The following is a 21,135-nucleotide window of genomic DNA, read 5'->3' on the forward strand; positions in this document are numbered from 1 at the left end:
ACGTGTGTCTAATGACGTGTATTCATCATGATGGTATCATACAGAATATTTTCACTGCCCTAAAAATCCACTGCGCTCTGCCTATATATCCCACCCCTTCCACCGCCAGCAGCCACCGATCTTTGTATTATCTCCATAGTTTGGCCCTTTCCAGAATGTTATATTGGTGGAAACATACAGTATGTAGCCTTTTCAGATTGACTTCTTTCAGTTAGTAATAGGCACTTAAGGTGCTTCCGTGTCTTTTCATGGCTTAATGGCTCCTTTCTTTTTAGCCCTGAATTGTCTGGATGTACCACAGTTTATTTATCCATTCACCTACTAAAGGACATCTTGGTTACTTTCCAAGTTTCAGCAATTAGGTGTAAAGCTGCCATCTTTGTGTAGGTATTTCTGTGAACTTTTTTCAACTCCTTTGGGTAAATACAAGGAGTGTGATTGCCAGATTGTATGATAATAGTATGTTACTTATTCTTTTCTAAAATTTGTAGAAAACCTGACTAATTAGACATGAGACAAAGAATAATGTTTGAGACTGTAAACATTCTGTAAAGACTACACATACCAAACAGTGTTCCAAACAGATTTAGCAACCAAGACCAGGGGCATCCACTAAAATTCTAAATATTTTTCTGAGCAGCTCCTCCTCTTGCATGTCTAGCTTCCCTCCCTTTCTAACCATCTACCAAAACTTACAGCCAGCAGATAACTTTCAGATTGCCAGCTTATAAACACAGAGTTGCCATATAATCTAGCAGTCAAACTCCTGGGCTTATATCCAGACAAAACTATAATTCAAAAAGATACATGCACCCCTATATTCACAGCAGCACTATTTACAATAGCCAAGACATGGAAGCAACCTAAAGTGAAAGTGAAGTTGCTCAGTCCTGTCCAACTCTTTGCGACCCCGTGGACTGTAGCCTACCAGGCTCTTCTGTCCATGGGATTCTCCAGGCAAGAATACTGGAGTAGGTTACCATTTCCTTCTCCAGGGGATTTTCCTGACCCAGGGATCCAGCCCGGGTCTCCCACATTGGAGGCAGATGCTTTAACCTCTGAGCCACCAGGGAAGCCCAAATATTCCTTTGAGCCCCTTTTTTGGGTTGTGGGGGGAGGCAAGAATACTGGAGTGGGTTGCAATTCCCTTCTCCAGGAGATCTTCCCGACCCAGGGATTGAACCCAGGTCTCCCGCATTGTAGGCAGACGCTTTACTGTCTGAGCCACCAGCCTAAGTATCCATCAAAAAATGAATGGATAAAGATGTGGTACGTATATACTGTGGACTATTACTCAGCCATGAAAAGAATGAAATATACCATTTGCAGTAACATGGATGGACCAGAGATTATCATATAAGGTGAAGTAAGTCAGACAAAGACAAATGCCATATTATATTACTTGTATGTGGAATCTAAAATATGACACAAATGAACTTATCAACAAACAGACTCACAGACATAGAGGATCGACTTGTGGGAGAGGAGGTAAGGGAGGGAACAGTTGGGAGTTTGGGATCAGCAGATGCAAACTACTGTTTAGAGAATGGATAAACAACAAGGTCCTACTACATAGTGCAAGGAACTGTATTCAACATCCTGTGACAAGCTGTACTGGAGAAGAACATGAAAAAGAAGCCATATAACTGAATCACTTTGCTGGACAGCAGAAATTAACACAGCATTGTAAATCAACTGTACTTCAATTTTAAAAAAACCTTTGGTGAAGCCTTTAAAAAAAAATATCCCGTGAATTTCATGTTTCTCTTGTACACTGTTCTTTTGACAGGAACTGTGAGTCAGGATGAAAACTCGAGACAGTAGCCAATTGTTGAGGAGTAGCTGCAGCCTTTGGCCATCGTGCCACGCAAGGTCTGAGCTTCCCCAACACAATATGGACGTCACAAGGGGGTGCTTATGTTGGCAGCCCAGGCAGACCCCACGGCAGCGGAAGCAGCACGAGCTGACGGAAAAGAGCACTGGGCGAAGAGTCAGGAGGCTTGGCTCGAGTTCAGTCTGCTGTGAATGACATGACTTTGGGCAAGCTGAGCATTTTCTCCATTGACAGAAACAGTGCTGCCCTCTCTTCTCAGAGTTCTTATTGAGATAAAATAAAATAATAAGTCTGAGTGGTTTGGGAAAGTAAAAAGCGATGATAAACATTTGTACCATTTCTTTATTCGTTCAGCAAACATGTACATGCCAGGCGTGGGTTATCCCTGTTAGGACACCTGGATGGCTCCTGAGCTGGACCTTGTGGGTTCTCAGGGCAGTGGAGATGAAGCAGCAGCACATCCATGCAATGCTTTGTGGTTGGGTCTTAGAACTTCAGCAGCTATGAACTGCAATAAAGAATCAGAGGTGGTCATGGACACCTCTGCCAGGGAGACTGGTGAATTTTTCCCAGACCTGGTGGGTTTTGATATAGCTCTTGGAAAATGAGAAATTTACCCAGCTGAAAGGGAGTGAAAGGGTATTTTAGGCAGAAGGACCGGCATTTTCAAGGCACAGCCGTGTGAGTGTACATAGAGAATCATCAAGTTAAAATTAACCCACGGATATTCACTGAGTACCTACCTTCCTCTAGGACTGCTAAGAGCTGGGGAAAGAATATGAATAAAACGGTCTTAGTTCCTACCTACTGTTGGATGTATTTATTCATTGTGTTAGTTTTCTTTGGCTGCAATAACAAATTGCCACAAACTTAAAACAACACAAATGTATTATCTTGCAGTTCTTAAGGTCAGAAGTCCTAAGACCAGAGGTTGGCAGGGCTGTGTTCCTTCTGGAGGTTCTAGGGGAGAATCATTTTTCTTGCCTTTTCCTGCCTAGAGGTTGCCTACATTCCTTGGCCCATGGCCCTTCCTGCATCTTCAAAGCTAGCAGTGTGGCATCTTCAGTCACTCTCCCTCTGACTCTGACCCTTCTGCCTTCTTATGAGGACCCTGATGATTACATTGGGAGCACCTGGATAATCCAAGATAATCTCTGTATTACAAGACCCTTGATTTAATCCCATCTGGGAAATCCCTTTTGCCATGTAGCCATAGGTTCAGGATTAGGCCGGGGCCATTATTCAGCCTACCGCATTCATTCCACAATTTTTGTTAGTTTCCCACTATTTGGCTCTAGAATAAGGTAGGTGAGCTTCATGCCGTCAACAGATTTACAAACGAATGTTTTGGATGATAGAGTTTTTGTATTCACTTGTGTCCTTGGCACTAGATAGATTTTTTAAAAAGAAATGATTGATACCCACTACATCCCAAGCTGATATCCTGCCCTTTTCCCTATTCCATACTTGCTTCATCTCCACCAATCCTTCTAGTTGCTTAAACCAAATCCTTAAAGTCTTCAACCAAAAACTTGAGTCCTTTCTTTCTTCCACATGCCTCATCTCATCTGTCAGGAACCCTGTTTGTTCTACCTTCTATATATCCAGAATCCAACCACTTCTTACCACCAGCACCACCAGTTCTACCTGGGATCAAGCCACCGTCTGGGTTATTCTAAGAGTCTCCTCCTGTTCTATTCCCATCCTCCTCTGCTACATTTTATTCTAAACATAGCAAACATAGGATCTTCTTAAAATAGAAGTCATAAAATAAAAGATTGTATTATCTCTAATAGCAGCCCAGTCATCTCAGAGTAGAAGCAAGTTCTCCAGGCATTTCTCCTGCCTTAGGCTTTTGACCTGGCTATGTCCCAGATCAGGAACTATCTTTTTCCTGGGTTTACTGTCCATCATCTCATCTCTTGAATGACTTTATTCAAGTGTCCTCTTTGAATGAGTCTAACCTGGTTACCCTGTTGAAACTGCAGCTCCCCACCCCTATTTATTTCTCTTTTAAAAAATATTTATTTATTTGGTTGTGCCAGGTCTTACTTATGGCATGTAGGATCTTTGATCTTTGATGCGATATGCAAACTCATAGTTGGAGCATGTAGGATCTAGTTCCCCAACCAGGGATCAAACCTGGACCCCTGCTTTAAGGGCATGGAGTCTGAGCCCCTGGACCACCAGGGAGGTCCCCCCACTCCTTAGTTCTGATTCTTCTTAACTTGCTGTAGTTTTTTAATTTTCCATACCACTTTTTAAATACGACGTAGTTTGCTGATTTAACCTAATAGGAATGTAAGTTTCAGAAGACCAGAGATTTTACGTCCCAGGCACATAGTACCCAGTACACGTTCAGATCAGTCGCTCAGTCATGTCCGACTCTTTGCGACCCCATGAATCGCAGCACGCCAGGCCTCCCTGTCCATCACCAACTCCCGGAGTTCACTGAGACTCACCTCCATCGAGTCAGTGATGCCATCCAGCCATCTCATCCTCTGTCGTCCCCTTCTCCTCCTGCCCCCAATCCCTCCCAGCATCAGAGTCTTTTCCAATGAGTCAACTCTTCGCATGAGGTGGCCAAAGGACTGGAGTTTCAGCTTCAGCATCATTCCTTCCAAAGAAATCCCAGGGCTGATCTCCTTCAGAATGGACTGGTTGGATCTCCTTGCAGTCCAAGGGACTCTCAAGAGTCTTCTCCAACACCACAGTTCAAAAGCATCAATTCTTCGGTGCTCAGCCTTCTTCACAGTCCAACTCTCACATCCATGCATGACCACAGGAAAAACCATAGCCTTAACTAAACCATAGCCTTGACTAGACGAATCTTTGTTGGCAAAGTAATGTCTCTGCTTTTGAATATACTATCTAGGTTGGTCATAACTTTCCTTCCAAAGAGTAAGCGTCTTTTAATTTCATGGCTGCAGTCACCATCTGCAGTGATTTTGGAGCCCCCCAAAATAAAGTCTGACACTGTTTCCACTGTTCCCCATCTATTTCCCATGAAATGATGGGACTGGATGCCATGATCTTCGTTTTCTGAATGTTGAGCTTTAAGCCAACTTTTTACTCTCCTCTTTCACCTTCATCAAGAGGCTTTTGAGTTCCTCTTCACTTTCTGCCATAAGGGTGGTGTCATCTGCATATCTGAGGTTATTGATATTTCTCCCGGCAATCTTGATTCCAGCTTGTGTTTCTTCCAGTCCAGCGTTTCTCATGATGTACTCTGCATATAAGTTAAATAAACAGGGTGACAGTATACAGCCTTGATGTACTCCTTTTCCTATTTGGAACCAGTCTGTTGTTCCATGTCCAGTTCTAACTGTTGCTTCCTGACCTGCATACAAATTTCTCAAGAGGCAGATCAGGTGGTCTGGTATTCCCATCTCTTTCAGAATTTCCCACGGTTTATTGTGATCCACGCAGTCCCATTAGGTTCCTAGTAAATGTCGAATGAATGAATGAAAAAGTTATACCATGGAAGAACCATATCATGTATCTAACCATATCATGAAAAGTTATACCATATCATGTATCTATATGAGGAAACATGATGAGCACCATCTGGGATTATGTGCACAGTTGGAAGAATTATAAAAAGGTCCGCAGTGAGGGGAAGTAAGAATGAGCTCAGGTCTTTCTTCTGGGTGGGGAACATGGGCTACTATTAGAGATAATACAATCTTTTATTTTATGACTTCTATTTTAAGAGGATCCTATGTTTGCTATGTTTAGAATAAAATGTGGCAGAGGAGGATGGGCATAGAACAGGAGGAGACTCTTAGAATAACCCAGGTCTCTCTTCTGGGTGGTTGAAAAATAAACAGTGGGTGAAAGACGTGCCTCCTTCACATTGACTCCCTGGTTTTGTTTGAAATTCAAAATCGAAAAAATTGAATGTTGTTAATTGAGCCTGGGTAACATAATGACTATTTCATGAGGCCTTCTGAACAAAACAAGTCTGACATGGAGCCATCAGGTTTTGTCTTTACAGTCTGGAGAAGTTGTTTGATAATCCTTAGAACCACTTTTCAAAAAATGAAATAGAAGATTTTAGGTCAAAACGGCATGTCGGAATTATAATTTTACTTCTTACCTTTGGTCTTTGCCAAGAATAATTGGAAAAGGAAAAAAATGAATAGCATGTATTCTGCCATCCTGTCAAGAAATGCCTACTCTTCTGTTCTGCCAACCAAAAAGGAACTGAACAACAGGCATAAATGGAGTGAGATGGATGAAAAAGGAGATGAAAAATTTCAAAGTCTGAAAGGCATTCTGTTCTATTTTAAACATGCTTATGGAAGACTACACAAAATCATTTACATTGATATCAAGAACAATTTCTGTAAAAGCGATTATTTCTGGTATGTGGCAGATTTGCCCATAGAGGGGGACTCCATCTGGTAAGCCTATTGCAGTGAGTAAGGATCTTGTTACTTGGTTCTGTTTTCTTTTCCATTTCTCTTGCCCTCTCTCCTCTGTCTTCCTGTGGTCCAAGGATCTCAGCATCTTTTGAGCCTCAGTCTTTGTCAGATTTGTTGGCAAGAATATAGCCTTCTCCCAAAAGCCAAGGTCACAGGTACAAAGCCCTGGTTCTCTATCTGTTAGGACAGCAGGTAGGTCCAGATGCTCTTCCTCTTTATTAGGATATGTTAGGACAGGTGACAAGGAGTAAAGAAACAGGTCAAATATTTAGGTAGAACTAATGCAGACCATCTAATCAATTAATTTTGCAGTTCTAGTGATACTAGCCAAAATACACTTAAAGCCACTTTTCCTTTTCTCAGGGCTTCCATGGTAGCTCAGCTGGTAAAGAATCTGCCTGCAATGCAGGAGAACCTGGCTTGATTCCTGGCTTGGGAAGATCCCCTGGAGAAGGGATAGGCTATCCACTCCAGTACTTTTGGGCTTCCCTGGTGGCTCATCTGGTGAAGAATCCGCCTGCAATGTGGAAGACCTGGCTTCAATGAGGGAAGATCCCCTGGAGAAGGGAATGGCTACCGACTCCAGTATTCTGGCCTGGAGAATTCCGTGGACTGTTCAGTCTATGGGCTCACAAAGAGTTGGACATGACTGAACAACTTTAACTTCATTTTTCTCAACTTCCTTTTCTCATCTGTGTCTAGAGAAAGTGGAATGGTTTTGCATGTGTATAATAGCATGGAGTTATTACTGTTAGCAAAATACCTATAGATTTTATATACTTTCTGTTTCTAAAAGTTTTAGAATGTTTTTCTTTCTGCCTTATCTTGTCCTTTCTCTGGTTATAGCTATCCATCACAAAGCCCATTTGTCATTATTGACCCATGACCCCTTTTTATTAGACATACTTAAGAGGGTCATGAATTTTAACTCAAAGGATAAAGGAGATATATCATTTTCCTAATTTGCAGCTTGGGAGACCACAGGGGAATCTTAAAATTTGATTGATGGTTAATCATTCAAATAATATGAGATATGGCAGTAAAATGGTTAAAAGCAATCAATCCAGAACATGATCAGATTAAGTATGCTTCATAGGAGTTTTCAAGCTTGTTATTTATTTTTAAAATAATGATTTCTTTCTGGGCAGAGAATAGGCTAACTTTCTGTACTAGTGGCCATTTTTTGCTGTTTGAGTAAAGGATCCCATGGTTCTGATCTCTTTTTTGGAAATATATAGATCTACACACATTTACAGAAAATATGGAAGTGCTTAGGTATTTTGAGTGAAGAGCACATGAAAATCTTAAATTTCTCTCTCTCAGAGGTAAAACCCATGGTACTTAATGATGAGTAGTTCTCATAACAGTTTCTCTCCAATCAGTGAAATTATACTGAAGAATAAAGTCAATATATACTTTAGAAACTTCTAATTGAAATCTTGGGCCAAAGAGTAAATAAAGGCATCACATATCTGAAATACCTGTTATATGCTATGGGCATTTGTAAAATAGCTTACTTTACAATTTACTTTCGCATATATTTGCTCATTATTCTCATTTGATCATGTGTGATTCTCATAGCAACTATAATATCCCCACTTTACAGATGAGAGAGTAAAAACCATGAACTTGCCAAGGCCAGACAGTGGCTAGTAAGAGAACAAGCCAAGAGACTAACTCTTCTGGCTTCCAGTCCTGTACCCTTCTGAGGATGTTTGCTGCATTTCCTTTCCTGTCACTTAGAACCTGCTGCTCCACTGAGTGAACCATAACAGTGGTTTGAAGGCGGGAGGAGAAGGGGACGACAGAGGATGAGACGGTTGGATGGCATTACCAACTCAATGGACATGGGTTTGAGTAAACTCCAGGAGTTGGTGATGGACAGGCAGGCCTGGTGTGCTGCAGTCCTGGGGTCGCAAAGAGTCAGACACGACCGAGCAGCTGAACTGAACTGAACTGAACAAGGTGTGGTTTACAGAACCAGCACCATCAGTGTCATCTGGGGACTTGTTAGACATGCAGATTCTCAGGTCCCACAGCAGACTTACTAACTCAGAAACTATGGGGGGTGGGGCCCAGCCATCCATATTCCATAAACTCTCCAGGTGATTCTGTTATACACTCACAGTTTGACAGTCATTGACCTCAGTAGTATATTTGTCATTAAAAATAGGGCTGAGGCAGCTTATCTATTATTTATCCATTAGAGCTGCCCTGTGGGAGGCACAGGGAGTGTTTGCCTTCTAGGAATTCATCTAGTTGTGTGAGGACCAGCTCACTTGAGACAATTAAAGGTGCCTGTAGTCGCTAATTAAGTGCTGAGTCATGGGGGCAGAGCTCGAGATGCTGGAGGTCTTCAGGGAAGGGAGAAACTCCTGGAGGTAGCCAAGGTTGGATAAGGCTTTCTGGAAGGAAAAGAAATGTAGATGGGCCTCCAGGTGCCCTAGGATTTGAAGTCTGGAAGCTAGAGAGTGGAAATTCCAGGGGAAAGGTAAGTTTGGGAAGTAGGAAGGAAGGTTGGCTTGAGTAGAGAAGAGCTTTGGTGTTGGGAATGTGGAGTAGATTTGGAGGGGGAAGGCCGTATTTTGATGAATTTGGTTAGCCCAAAGTTGGTTTAGTATCGGACAGTGGGGAGCCCTAAGAGATTTTGATTAAATAACTGAGATGATAAAAGTGTGGTTTAAGGAATATTAAACTGTCCTGTGTAAGCAGGACTTGTTTATAATTTGAACATTTCACAGTGTTTTACAATGTCTTCACCCCCTACCAGATCAATATTTATGGGTTTTTAAGTCAAGTCTGATCTTAAACAGATGTTTTTAAAACAACAACTGATACAAAAGGATTTATTTTGGGTTATGGCAGTAATGACCTGCTTTGATTGCTTAATGAGATAAGCTTGTGTACTTTTGCTTAGATGAAATGACAAGTGGTCTAATCTGCTGATGGAGGGAAAGGTCAGGTCCTCCTTTCATCAATACATAGCTGGTATTGTGCCCCTTTGATAGACTTCCTGGTTGTTTAGGTAGAGAGTTTCAGCTTTACCCTGAGTTAGGCTTCTGCTCAGAGAAATGAACTTCAAACTTCAATGAACTGCAAACTTCATCTGGGCAGAGTCAAATGGCCTTCCCTTATGGGCACCATGTACTTGAAAGCTTTATCAACTGTAAGGGCATTTGGCAAAATATTTCATTCAATTAAAATGAAACAGATAAAGTATCAAATGCTCACTCTGTGTCTAGGGTGTAGCCGTGACTAAAGTGGTGTCTAGAATTTCAGAGACAAGAGCCCAGATATACGAGAATATAAAATGGGAAGTAGTCATGGAGCTTCAGCTCACAAGGGAACATTCAGTTAGAGATGTACAGGGAGTTGCCTGGCAGGGCGCTGGTTGGATTCTCTGCTTCCACTGTAGGGTCCAGGGGTTCCATCACGGGTCAGGGAACTAAGATCACACAAGCCATAGTGCAGCCAAAAAAAAAAACACGTACACATTTTGGTTAATATTTAGTCCTGATGACAGAGATGTGCGTATCTTTTTAGCTAGACAGACACAGTCAGCTTCAGAGATACTTGGAATCATCTACCATACCTCTGTGAAGATTTCAATTCACTCTGGAAAATAATTAATGCAGTCATGCCATCTTTGTGCAGTAGTCAACGTAAAATTTTCATCATAAATAAAGAAGATGACAGTTTAAACTACTTGATCTAGATTCTAAAGAACAAGTTGGGGCAAGAATGACATGGGGAGAGCTCAGAGCTTGGCTTCCTCAGTTTTACAGGGAAGTTGAGGCAGTCCTTGGTAACTGCATTTCTTCCTTAAGCCTGCTCAGCTCTCCGCTCATTTGTGCCCATGATGGGCCTGGACAAATACAGTGTCAACTGTTTATGTAACTTGTGATAATGAGAATGACCCATGCTTTGCCAGTAGGTCCATGGAGCCAGGCAGGCTGATGTGACAGTTCTGTGTCTTTGGATAGCCACTGTTTTCTATTTTATAACCTTGAATTTTGATTTGATTTTTAGGGGAAGGGGGTATGCTCTAAATGTATCTGGGAACTGTAAAATCTGGGATAATGCTTGAGGCAGCAAAGTTGCTGTGATACATTTAAAAATCTTGACAGACTCACTTGATAAGATTGTGAAGATAATAAACACCTTCTAAGTTTCAACCTGAAAGCCTCCTAAGCCACCAAGAATAAACCCCCCTGGTTTTCAAAACACACAGGTATCTCTTTCAGGGTTAGAGTCCCACTTTGTCAAGTTGTAGGAGAGAATTTTAGAGTTGAGCAGGGATCTTAAGGAAGGATCTTAGGAAGAAACTAAGCAGAAATGAATCTGGAAAGACACATGAAATAAACATTTGGAAAATAAAACTTTGTCTTTTAATATTTCACATTGCTAAGTCATTTTCTACTATAAACATCACCTTTTATTATATTCTTGCTAATATTCCAGCATAGCAGTTCTTGAACTTGTGGGTCCTGATCATTTTTGTTGCTCTTGTTGTTAAGTCACTAAGTCACATCGGACTCTGTAACCCTGCGGACTGCAGCTTGCCAGGCTCCTCTGTCCTTCACTATCTCCCAGAGTTTGCTTAGATTTATATCCATTGAGTCGGTGATGCTGTCCAAACCATCTCGTCCTCTGCTTCCCCCTTCTCCTTTAGGCTTCAGTCTTTTCCAGAATCAGGATCTTTTCCAGTGAGTTGGCTCTTCGCATCAGGTGGCCAAAGTATTCGAGCTTTAGCATCAGTCCTTACAATGATCATTTTTAGAATCTAGTGATAGCTATGACCTTTATGACCTCTCACTCTAGAAAACTGCTGTGATGTCAGTTTGGGATGCCAACTGTGTATCTGGTTGACTCCATTCTCTCCAGGACTTCCAGGAAGCCACAGAACATACCTCATCTTCCTCAGTGCACAGGATGGCTACCATCTTGGTTACTTTGCAGAAAAGCCCCTTGGGTCTGAAGCAGCAATTTCTAGCTCATTCCTTTCTCCCACACTCTCTTTGATGCTCCCTTCCTGCTGAGAAGATGATATGCCCTTAACTGCCGTTAGTCAACACTGGGCTAAATCAGGGTCCTCAGATTTGTGACTGTGAAGGTTCAACCTTCTTGTCTTTTACATGAGTGCACAGATCCAGGGTTGCTGGGCTTACAAGGCACGTGATTGGTAATCAGAACAACTGTCCCAGGGCACATTTAGGGTGTGAGGTGACTGCTGTCCTCTTGAAAAGGAGGACAAAGCATATGGAGAAGAGGTGATGACAGCAGTAAATTAGACGTGAGACTCGTCACTCAGTATAGTGGAGAAAACTTGAAGATCAACTTCCAGAATGAGGATTTCTACATTCTCATGTCAACATGTCTGTTATTTGGCTTCCCTGGAGCTAATGTATTTATTTTGTGGTATTTCCCTCCTTGCCTGATTAGAAATGGGTCCAGGTATTGACAGTAGTAGACCCTGAGTGTATCGGAGAAGGAAATGGCAACCCACTCCAGTATTCTTGCCTGGAGAATCCTGTGGACAGAGGAGCCTGGTGGGCTGCTGTCCATGGGGTCACACAGAGTCGGAAACGACTGAAGCAACTTAGCAGCAGCAGCAGCAGACCCTGAGTGCATTACTGACTTACATTCTTGGTGATGACCCTGAAGGCCATGAAGTGTGACACATTTTAGCAAGATCACCACCAAAAATAAAGTTCAGAGCCTAAAATGCTAAATGTGTTTATCTGGAATATTGACTCATGCAATGGCCAAGGTATCCTTAGATTTTATTTTGGAACCTTATGAGTCAAAATAGTTCATGTTTGCGTTCCTGAAGCTCCCTGGTAAAGCAAGCTCAGAGCGTGTAGTTACATTTGAAAGTCCTTTTAATTTTAATCCCATCACTCGCTCATCATTTTCTCATTTATATGTCCTTATGTCCTCCTTTCCTATCTGACTCTGGTGATGTTCTCCTATCTGTGTTCTTGCTCGGTTTCCCTCCCTACCCACTCTACCTTGATTTTTTTTTACTCGCTTCCTCTCCCTTTTTACCTTTCATCCTTCTTATGCTATCGCTTACTCCTGTTTCTGACGCACTCTAAATTTTCTTCTATCTGCTACCTCTGCCCTGTGTATTACGTATGTATGAAATTATTTCATACGTATAAAATGATAAAGGTTGATAAAGGGAGCTTCACCATTTTCTCTGCCTGGCTTAAGAAGCAGAGCATCATCAGTTTAGTTGAATTCCTTTTCCCACCTCCATCCTCTGCACTCCTGCCCAGAGCTAACTAACTGCTGTCTTACATACTGTTTCACATCCCATTCTGATTGCCGGGGCAGGAAGACGGATGCTGTCCCCAGCACTCAGCCTCTGCAGCTGCATCTTCTCTTGGCTGCTGGAGGCGAAGCCTGGGGGTGGGGCACAAGGGAGAGGAGCAGAGGACCATCCTGGGGCGGGGGGTGGGGCTGAATGGTAGCATTTTCACTACAGAGGGTGTTCTGCCCACTCTGAGATCCTGTTTTAATCACTTGATCTTTTGTGACCTCTTAGTCTTTTTTTTTTTTGGAATATAATTGCTCTATACAGTATTGTGTTAGTTTCTGCTATACAACAAAGTGTGTCAGCTATGAAAAGTGAAAGTGTTAGTCGCTCAGTCATGTCTGACTCTTTGTGAAACCTGGACTGTAGCCTGCCAGGTTCCTCTGTCCATGGAATTCTCCAGGCAAGAATACTTGAGTGGATTGTCATTCCCTTCTCCAGGGGGATCTTCCCAACCCAGGAATCGAACACGAATCTCCCACATTGCAGGCAAATTCTTTACCATCTGGGTCATCAGGGAATGAGCTATACATATACATATATCCCCTTTCTCTAGAGCCTCCCACCCCCCACCCTCTCATCTCACTCCTCTAGGTCATCATAGAACACCGACCTGAGCTCCCTGTGCTACACAGTATACATTGTAGCGTTTATACCTCAATCCCAATCTCCCAATTCAGCCCACGTTCCCCGTTGTCATGTTTTTAATAAGAAAAGAATAGCAAATGAAGCAACTGACAAAGAACTAATCTCAAAAATATACAAGCAACTCCTGCAGCTCAATTCCAGAAAAATAAACGACCCAATCAAAAAATGGGCCAAAGAACTAAATAGACATTTCTTCAAAGAAGACATACAGATGGCTAACAAACACATGAAAAGATGCTCAACATCATTCATTATCAGAGAAATGCAAATCAAAACCACAATGAGGTACCATTTCACGCCAGTCAGAATGGCTGCAATCCAAAAGTCTACAAGCAATAAATGCTGGAGAGGGTGTGGAGAAAAGAGAACCCTCTTACACTGTTGGTGGGAATGCAAACTAGTACAGCCACTATGGAGAACAGTGTGGAGATTCCTTAAAAAACTGGAAATAGAACTGCCTTATGACCCAGCAATCCCACTGCTGGGCATACACACCGAGGAAACCAGAATTGAAAGAGACACGTGTACTCCAATGTTCATCGCAGCACTGTTTATAATAGCTAGGACATGGAAGCAACCTAGATGTCCATCAGCAGATGAATGGATAAGAAAGCTGTGGTACATATACACAATGGAGTATTTACTCAGCCATTAAAAAGAATACATTTGAATCAGTTCTAATGAGGTGGATGAAACTGGAGCCTATTATACAGAGTGAAGTAAGGCAGAAAGAAAAACACAATACAGTATACTAACACATATATATGGAATTTAGAAAGGTGGTAATGATAACCCTGTATGCGAGACAGCAAAAGAGACACAGATGTATAGAACAGTCTTTTGGACTCTGGGAGATGGTGAGGGTGGGATGATTTGGGAGAATGGCATTGAAACATGTATAATATCATATAAGAAACGAGTTACCAGTCCAGGTCCTATGCAGGATACAGGATGCTCGGGGCTGGTTCACTGGGATGACCCAGAGGGATGGTGTGGGGAGGGAGGTGGGAGGGGGGCTCAGGATGGGGAACACGTGTATGCCCGTAGCAGATTCATGTTGATGTATGGCAAAACCAATACAACATTGTAAAGTAATTAGCCTCCAATTAAAATAAATAAATTTAAATTAAAAGAAAATGTTATGTGTCCAGTGAACTTTTAGGAAGTGCCATCTTAGTGATGGCACTGTGCTTATGGGACTTAGTTTATGGAGTTGTAAATTCCCTTTCATCCTCATCTCCCTGTGGTCCCTTTCTTTTGACTAGAGAAACTCCGTTATAGTTTAAGATGTATTTTTATGGCAAGGATTACCCATATATTTCAAGAATATTTGTGTCAAGCTGGGTAATGTGCGTTACTGGGTTGGCCAAAAAGTTCATTCAGGTTTTCCATATGGTACAGAAAAACCCAGACGAACTTGTTGGCCAACTCATTATACACTGTGCTTCTCAGTTCATTTGAAATATTTCACGTATACAAACGAGCTTGGGCCAGAGATACACAGACCTGGGTTAGACCCAGCTCAACTTAAATTCTCTCAGCGTTGTTTTTTTTTCTTTTTGTATTGAAGTATAGTTGATTTACAATGTTGTGTTTAGTTTTGGGTATACACTAAGGTGATTCAGTTATACATAAATATATACATATATCAATTATTTTTCAGATTCTTTTCCCTCGTAGGTTATTACAGAACACTGAGTAGAGTTCCCTGTACCACACAGTAGGTCCTTGTTGATTGTAGTAGCATGTATATGTTAATCCCCAAATCCTAATTTATCCCTCCCCTCCTTTCCCCTTTGGTAATCATAAGTTTGTTTTCTGTGTCTGTGGGTCTGTCTCTGTTTTGTAAATAAGTTCATTTGTTTTGTTTTATTTTGTTTTTTAGATTCCCCATACAAGTGAGATCATGTGATAATTGTCTTCTTCTGCCTGGCTTACTTCACCTAGTATGATAATCTCTAGGTCCATCCATGTTATTGCCAATGACATTATTTCATTCATTTTTATGGCTGAGTAATATTCCACAGTATATATGCCCCACATCTTCTTTATTTGCTCATCTTTTGATGGATACTTGGGTTGCTTCCATGTCTTGGCTATTGTAAATAGTGCTGCTATGAATATAGGGGTACATGTATCTTTTGGAATTAGTGTTTTCTCTGGATATATTCCCAGGAATGGGATTGCAGAGTCATATGTTAGATCTGTTTTTAGTATTTCTGTTTTTAAGGTAACTCCATACTGTTTTCCACAGTGGCTGCATCAATGGGGATAATGATGATACTGCCTCTCAAAGCTGTCTTTGAAGTGAGATAATGCACATAAAGTGCTTATTGCAGCACCTTCCATATAAACATATGTTAGCTATAGTACCATAGAACTTAGAACATTTGGTTGAGATACTGTTTATCTGAAGCACTGATTTTACCATGGAACAGAGTGTTTTGAAGGCTGTGTTGCTGGTATTGCAGCTCAGCAAAGAGAGGCACAGGAGAAGGAAGACATGTTCTCTGAACCTGCAGGCAAATGATCTTGTGAAGTGGCCCTGGAGGGGGTATTATCTAAGAAAGGGCATGTTGAAGTGGAGGAGGTTGGAACCCCCACTTCCTGCAGACCTCTTCTTGCTGCAGGTCCACTCTGTGTGATAGAGCATGTCTTAAAAATGCGTCTCCTTTTCTGTGTGGGGCTGCTGCCATTTTCCCTCCTGTTGGACCGAACATGATTGACTCAGTGTCGGTAATCTCCGTAGGGCAGGTCAGAGGCTCTGTCATCTGTAAACTCTTAATATCCTAACAGTACCTAAAACCATGGAATTCTCAAAATAAGCTGCAAAGACTGAACAGAAAACAAAGTGATTGAAGAGCAGAATGATTTACTCTCCCCATTGATTTTCTTTGAGCTGTGAATTTGCTAGTTTCAGGTCCCTATCTACAATACAGAGAGAATGATTCCTAAGCCTTTTATTTAAAAAATAAAGTATTGGGGCCATACTGTATGTTAATTTTGTGTCCTGCTTTTTTTCCTTCAGGTAATTTTATAGCTAAAATGACAATATTAGTGATGATTCTGACACATACTTCGTGGTAATCATTTTCCTTTTATAAAATGCTTTCACATTCTTTCTCAGTTCATCTTCAGAAAACCTATTTATAGGTTTTAATTGCATTTTTATTTTTTAAATGTTATTTTTATGTTTTAATTAAAAATTGTTTTCCAAAACAAGCAAGATTTTATTGAAGCACAGTTGGTTTACCATGTTGTATAACTACATTTCAGTTTCAGACTTTGTTTTTCTAAGCAATTCCTTGAATATGTTCTTTCTTTCTATACTAATTATGCAGAATCTGTAAAGGATTTAAACTTCATTTAAAGTAATGGTAAATTTTTTAAAACATATTTCCTTGCCTCTCAGTGCTGTTACAGTGATGGAAAGATTCTCAAGCAGAAAATATTGACATGTTTTGTTGTTGATTAATCAGTACTTACCTGTGACTTTGAAAATTATGTCACAAGGTTTAAGAATATTTATTTTTAAGCCCTTTAAAAATCAACATTTGATAAAGAAGATGTGGTGCATATGTACAATGGGATTCTACTGACCCATTAAAAAAGAATGAAATAATGCTGTTTGCAGCAACATGGAGGGACCTAGAGATTGTCATATAAGTGAAGTCAGTCAGAGAAAGAAAATAGAAAATGATATTGCTTACATGTAGAATTTGAAATATGACACAAATGAACTTATCCATGAAACAGAAACAGACTCACAGACACAGAGAACAAGGGGGTTGTCAAGGCGGAGGGTGGGCGGGAGAAGGCCTGACTGGGAGTTTGGAATTAGCAGATGCAAACTGTTGTACATAGAAGGGTTAAAAAAAAGGGCGTACTGCATAGTGCAGCAAATTACATTCAATATCTTCTGATAAGCCATGGTGGAAACGAACAGGAACAAGAATGTATACACACACACACACACACACACACACACACACATATATATACACACACACATATATATGTTTAACTGAATTACTTTGCTGTATAGCAGAAACTAACACAACATTGTAAAGCAACTATACTTGAATAAAAAACTAACATTTGTGTAATATAAATAAAATTTCAGTGATCTGTGTTATGGAATACTTCCAAAGATTTGAACATATGATTATTAAGCACAAACACTAATGAACTGCATATGACATTGTAGGCAATACCTTAGTATGACACATCAAAAATGAGTTTTAGTAAATAAAACCGTAGCATGCTAATACACAGTTCACACTAGCTTCTCATTGTATTTTCAGCCTATTTCACTCCATCTCAAACAAGGTTATTATTCTTTTATTTCTCTTATGTTGTTTCTTTATGCCTGCTACTGCTAAGTCACTTCACTTGTGTCCGACTCTGTGCGACCCCATAGATGGCAGCCCATCAGGCTCCCCCGTCCCTGGGATTCTCCAGGCAAGAACACTGGAGTGGGTTGCCATTTCCTTCTCCAATGCATGAAAGTCAAAAGTGAAAGTGAAGTCGCTCAGTCGTGTCCGACTCTTAGCAACCCCATGGACTGCAGCCTACCAGGCTCCTCCATCCATGGGATTTTCCAGGCAAGAGTACTGGAGTGGGGTGCCATTGCCTTCTCCTTCTTTATGCCTACATAGTCTTTTTTCCTAGCACCTACCGTAATGTTAAAACTCATATTAGAGACATAGTGAGTCCTTCATAGCTGTCTGTGTCAGGCTGCTTTCTGTACCTGCTATTTTAGGCTGTGTGAGGGGGAACAGAGTTAGGTGTTTGTTTTCAAAGAGTTGTGGTTTTTTTCACTAGCCCTTGGTTACAGGCACTTTTCTTTTACCAACATGTTCTTACCATAATAAGGAGATATTTACTATGAACAGTTTCTTCCTGTTCTGTTCTCCTATCCCCTACCCCTTTCTCTTCCTCTCTCTCTCTCACACACACACAATTCTGAAAAATGTTTTTTTACAGAGCTCTGAGACAGTGTCATGTAATAGAAAGGATATAATACTGAGGGTCTGGAGACATCCAGGTTATGCAGGGGTTTATTGGGTTTCTACTTTGGACTATGGGAGATTTAGGGCAACCATAGAATGGAAGCCAATGGAAGAATTGGAGAGAGAAACCCTGGCCACCTTAAAAAGTCAAGCTGCAATATTAAAATTCTCACAGAATAAGTGTAACATGAGTAGTCAGGCTGTACGTACTATCAGGGGCTTCCCTGGTGGCTTAGGCAGTAAAGAATCACCTGCAGTGCAGGAGACCCAGGTTCAATTCCTGGGTTGGGAAGATCCCCTGGAGGAGGGGTAGGCTACCCACTCCAGTGTTCTTGGGCTTCTCTGGTAGAATCTGCCTGAAATGCAGGAGACCTGGGTTGGAAAGGGAGCTAATTTTAATCCATTTGCACGAAATAAAATCATTTTTTATCCACCCCTGTTTTAAGCTATATCTGTAGTTTGGGCATAAACATTTTGTCTTATCCAGAGGACTTTTCGGTGTTGACATGACAGTGGAGTATAACTTTCTTGGGAAGAAACGGGTGGCTTTGAAATGAGAGCTCTAACTTTGAATTGAGCTCTCACTTCTTTCTGTCTTAGGCATGTCTTATTCATCAGGATGGTATTTAATATAGACCTTCCAAACTTATAAAAAGACAGATTGAGATAAACAACAAGGTCCTACTGTATAGCACAGGGAGCTATATTCAGTATCCTGTGACAAACCATAATGGAAAGAATATGAAAAAGAATATATACACACACATATATGTAAAACTGAATCCTTGTGCTATACATCAGCAATTAACACGACAGCTTAGATAGGACAACATTTGATAGACATGCGGTTTTATTTTATTTGGATTTTGAAAATTAAAACCTCTAATACAATATTGTAAAGTTTAAAAATAAAATAAAATTTAAAAATAAATAAATAGCAAGATGGAAATTAAAAAAAAAAAACCTCAGTTCTCATGCAAGTTGGTGAACAAACAATAGTAGGGTTGAATTATAAGCAATCAAAATCCTGTATCTTCCTTGAAATATATTAGGAGGAAAAGACATATGTTAAGAGGAGGAAGATGTATAAGGAGAAAATTGTGAATGTGAGCTGGGAAGAGTTATGAAACAAGGAAGCTAATTGGAGAGTATCTGGAAATAAAGCATCCATAGTACTCCCCAGGGAGATTAACTGCCAGATAAGAAGCCAGTTGTGAGAACACAATGACTAACGTTATCTTTTAAGAACAGTTATGGGGATGACGGCACTTGTTTTACTTAAAGAAGATAAAAATGAACCAAAGAATAATAGAAATGTGAAAGAAAGATCCATATGATAGCACACTATCCAGGGTAAACATACTGAGATGTTTTGGGCCAAACTCATTAAGCATACATATCCTATTAGTGCCTCTCATTATCAAAAGAGCTGGGAGATATTTTTAGAGCTTATGTTAATAGGTAGAGGAGAATCACTCCTGAAAAACTCTCAGAATAATTTTTAAAATTCAGAACAGAATTTTTTAAATGAGTTCTGCTTGCCCTTAAGTTGCTGGAAAGGATCTGTGTATCACCATCTAAAGCCACTATACTGATGAGCAAATAAAATTTCAGACAGAAAATTAAGCCCAGAAAAATCTTTGTGGTTATATAAAAATGGTGCAATTATATTAAATGTTTTAATCAATCAAATTAAGTACTGACCTTGATAATAACTTAAAAATGAGGATGATGGTGTACTTTCTAAGTACTTGAGTGTTTTTGCAAGGGTAAATGTACATACCAGATATGTATTAGATAAAATTTCACCCCTCAGCTAGTGTAATGGATCAGTGTAGCTTTTATTGCTCAGGGTGCAGTGTGGACCATTTCAAGATGGACTGTCATCTCTTGTTCCGTTTATTACTATACTCTCTTAGTAGAGGTCGATTCCTAAGATCATGCCAGCCATTAGTGTTCCCAGAGAGGTCCTTCTGCTCGTTTTCTGTGAGTGGGCTTGTCTTTCTTCTCAAAATATGCTTTGGAAGTGGATGCTTCATAGAAGCACAGAACTCTTTTGTTTGGTGAGAGAAGCTCTAGTTCAGAAATATGTCAGCCAGTCCTATAGCACTGGCCTTGAACTTCGGGGAAGACCAAGGAAGTGCAGAACTGTGCTCCATTCCTTTCAAGGCAGTGGGTGACCACACCTCTCCTGCCTCCTGGGTTTTGTTTCGTGTTCTTTGTGTCCACAGGTGTAGCTTCTATGGATGTGGCTTCCAGAGGGTCATGCTTTTATTTCTCTCCTGAAATCAACATGAACCCACTTGCCCAGCATTAGTGAGAGCAGCTTTCAGTGTTAAAAAAGCTGTGGATGCAGTTTAGTGCAAGACATTGACGGCTGCTTCCCTCTTTCTGTGCACATTATTATTGACTCCAAGGGCTGCCATAATAGCAGAAAGATGAGCAGTGAGTGACTGTTAGGTGACGATGTTTAACCAGAAGCATGTGTTACCTCTGCAACTTACAAAAGAAGAAGGAAAGAAAAGAAAAGAAAAGTCGCCTGCCCAGTGCCCATAGATTTGGGATTGAGGTCTGAATGTCTGAGTGAAAAGAAAACAAATTCTATAGGTGATTATGCCCTGAACTCTCAATTGAATTGCTGAAATAGTTATCCCATTACCAGGAAATTATTTTTCTCCTTAGCACTTACAGTAGGCTACAGATGGCTGTTATCTTAAAGTATCCTTAGAAATACCAGTGTTGTTTGATCAAATTATGGAAAGCATATTGTGAGACCAAAGGAGAAAATCATGAGGCATTCAGTCATTACTTAAAAAAAAATTTTTATTGAAGTATAGTTGATTTACCATGTGTTAATTTCTGCTGACAGCAATGTGATTCAGTTATACACATATA

General features: G+C 40.7%; 1 protein-coding gene across 5 annotated transcripts in view; it reads left to right on the forward strand.

The window, feature by feature from the left end:
- Nucleotides 1–21,135, forward strand: part of NRCAM (neuronal cell adhesion molecule) — a 320,887-nt gene that overhangs the window by 32,127 nt on the left and 267,625 nt on the right. The gene's annotated exons all lie outside the window — the stretch shown is intronic.

Source organism: Bos mutus, chromosome 4 (genome assembly GCF_027580195.1).
Source record: "Bos mutus isolate GX-2022 chromosome 4, NWIPB_WYAK_1.1, whole genome shotgun sequence".
Taxonomy (NCBI): Eukaryota; Metazoa; Chordata; class Mammalia; order Artiodactyla; family Bovidae; genus Bos; species Bos mutus.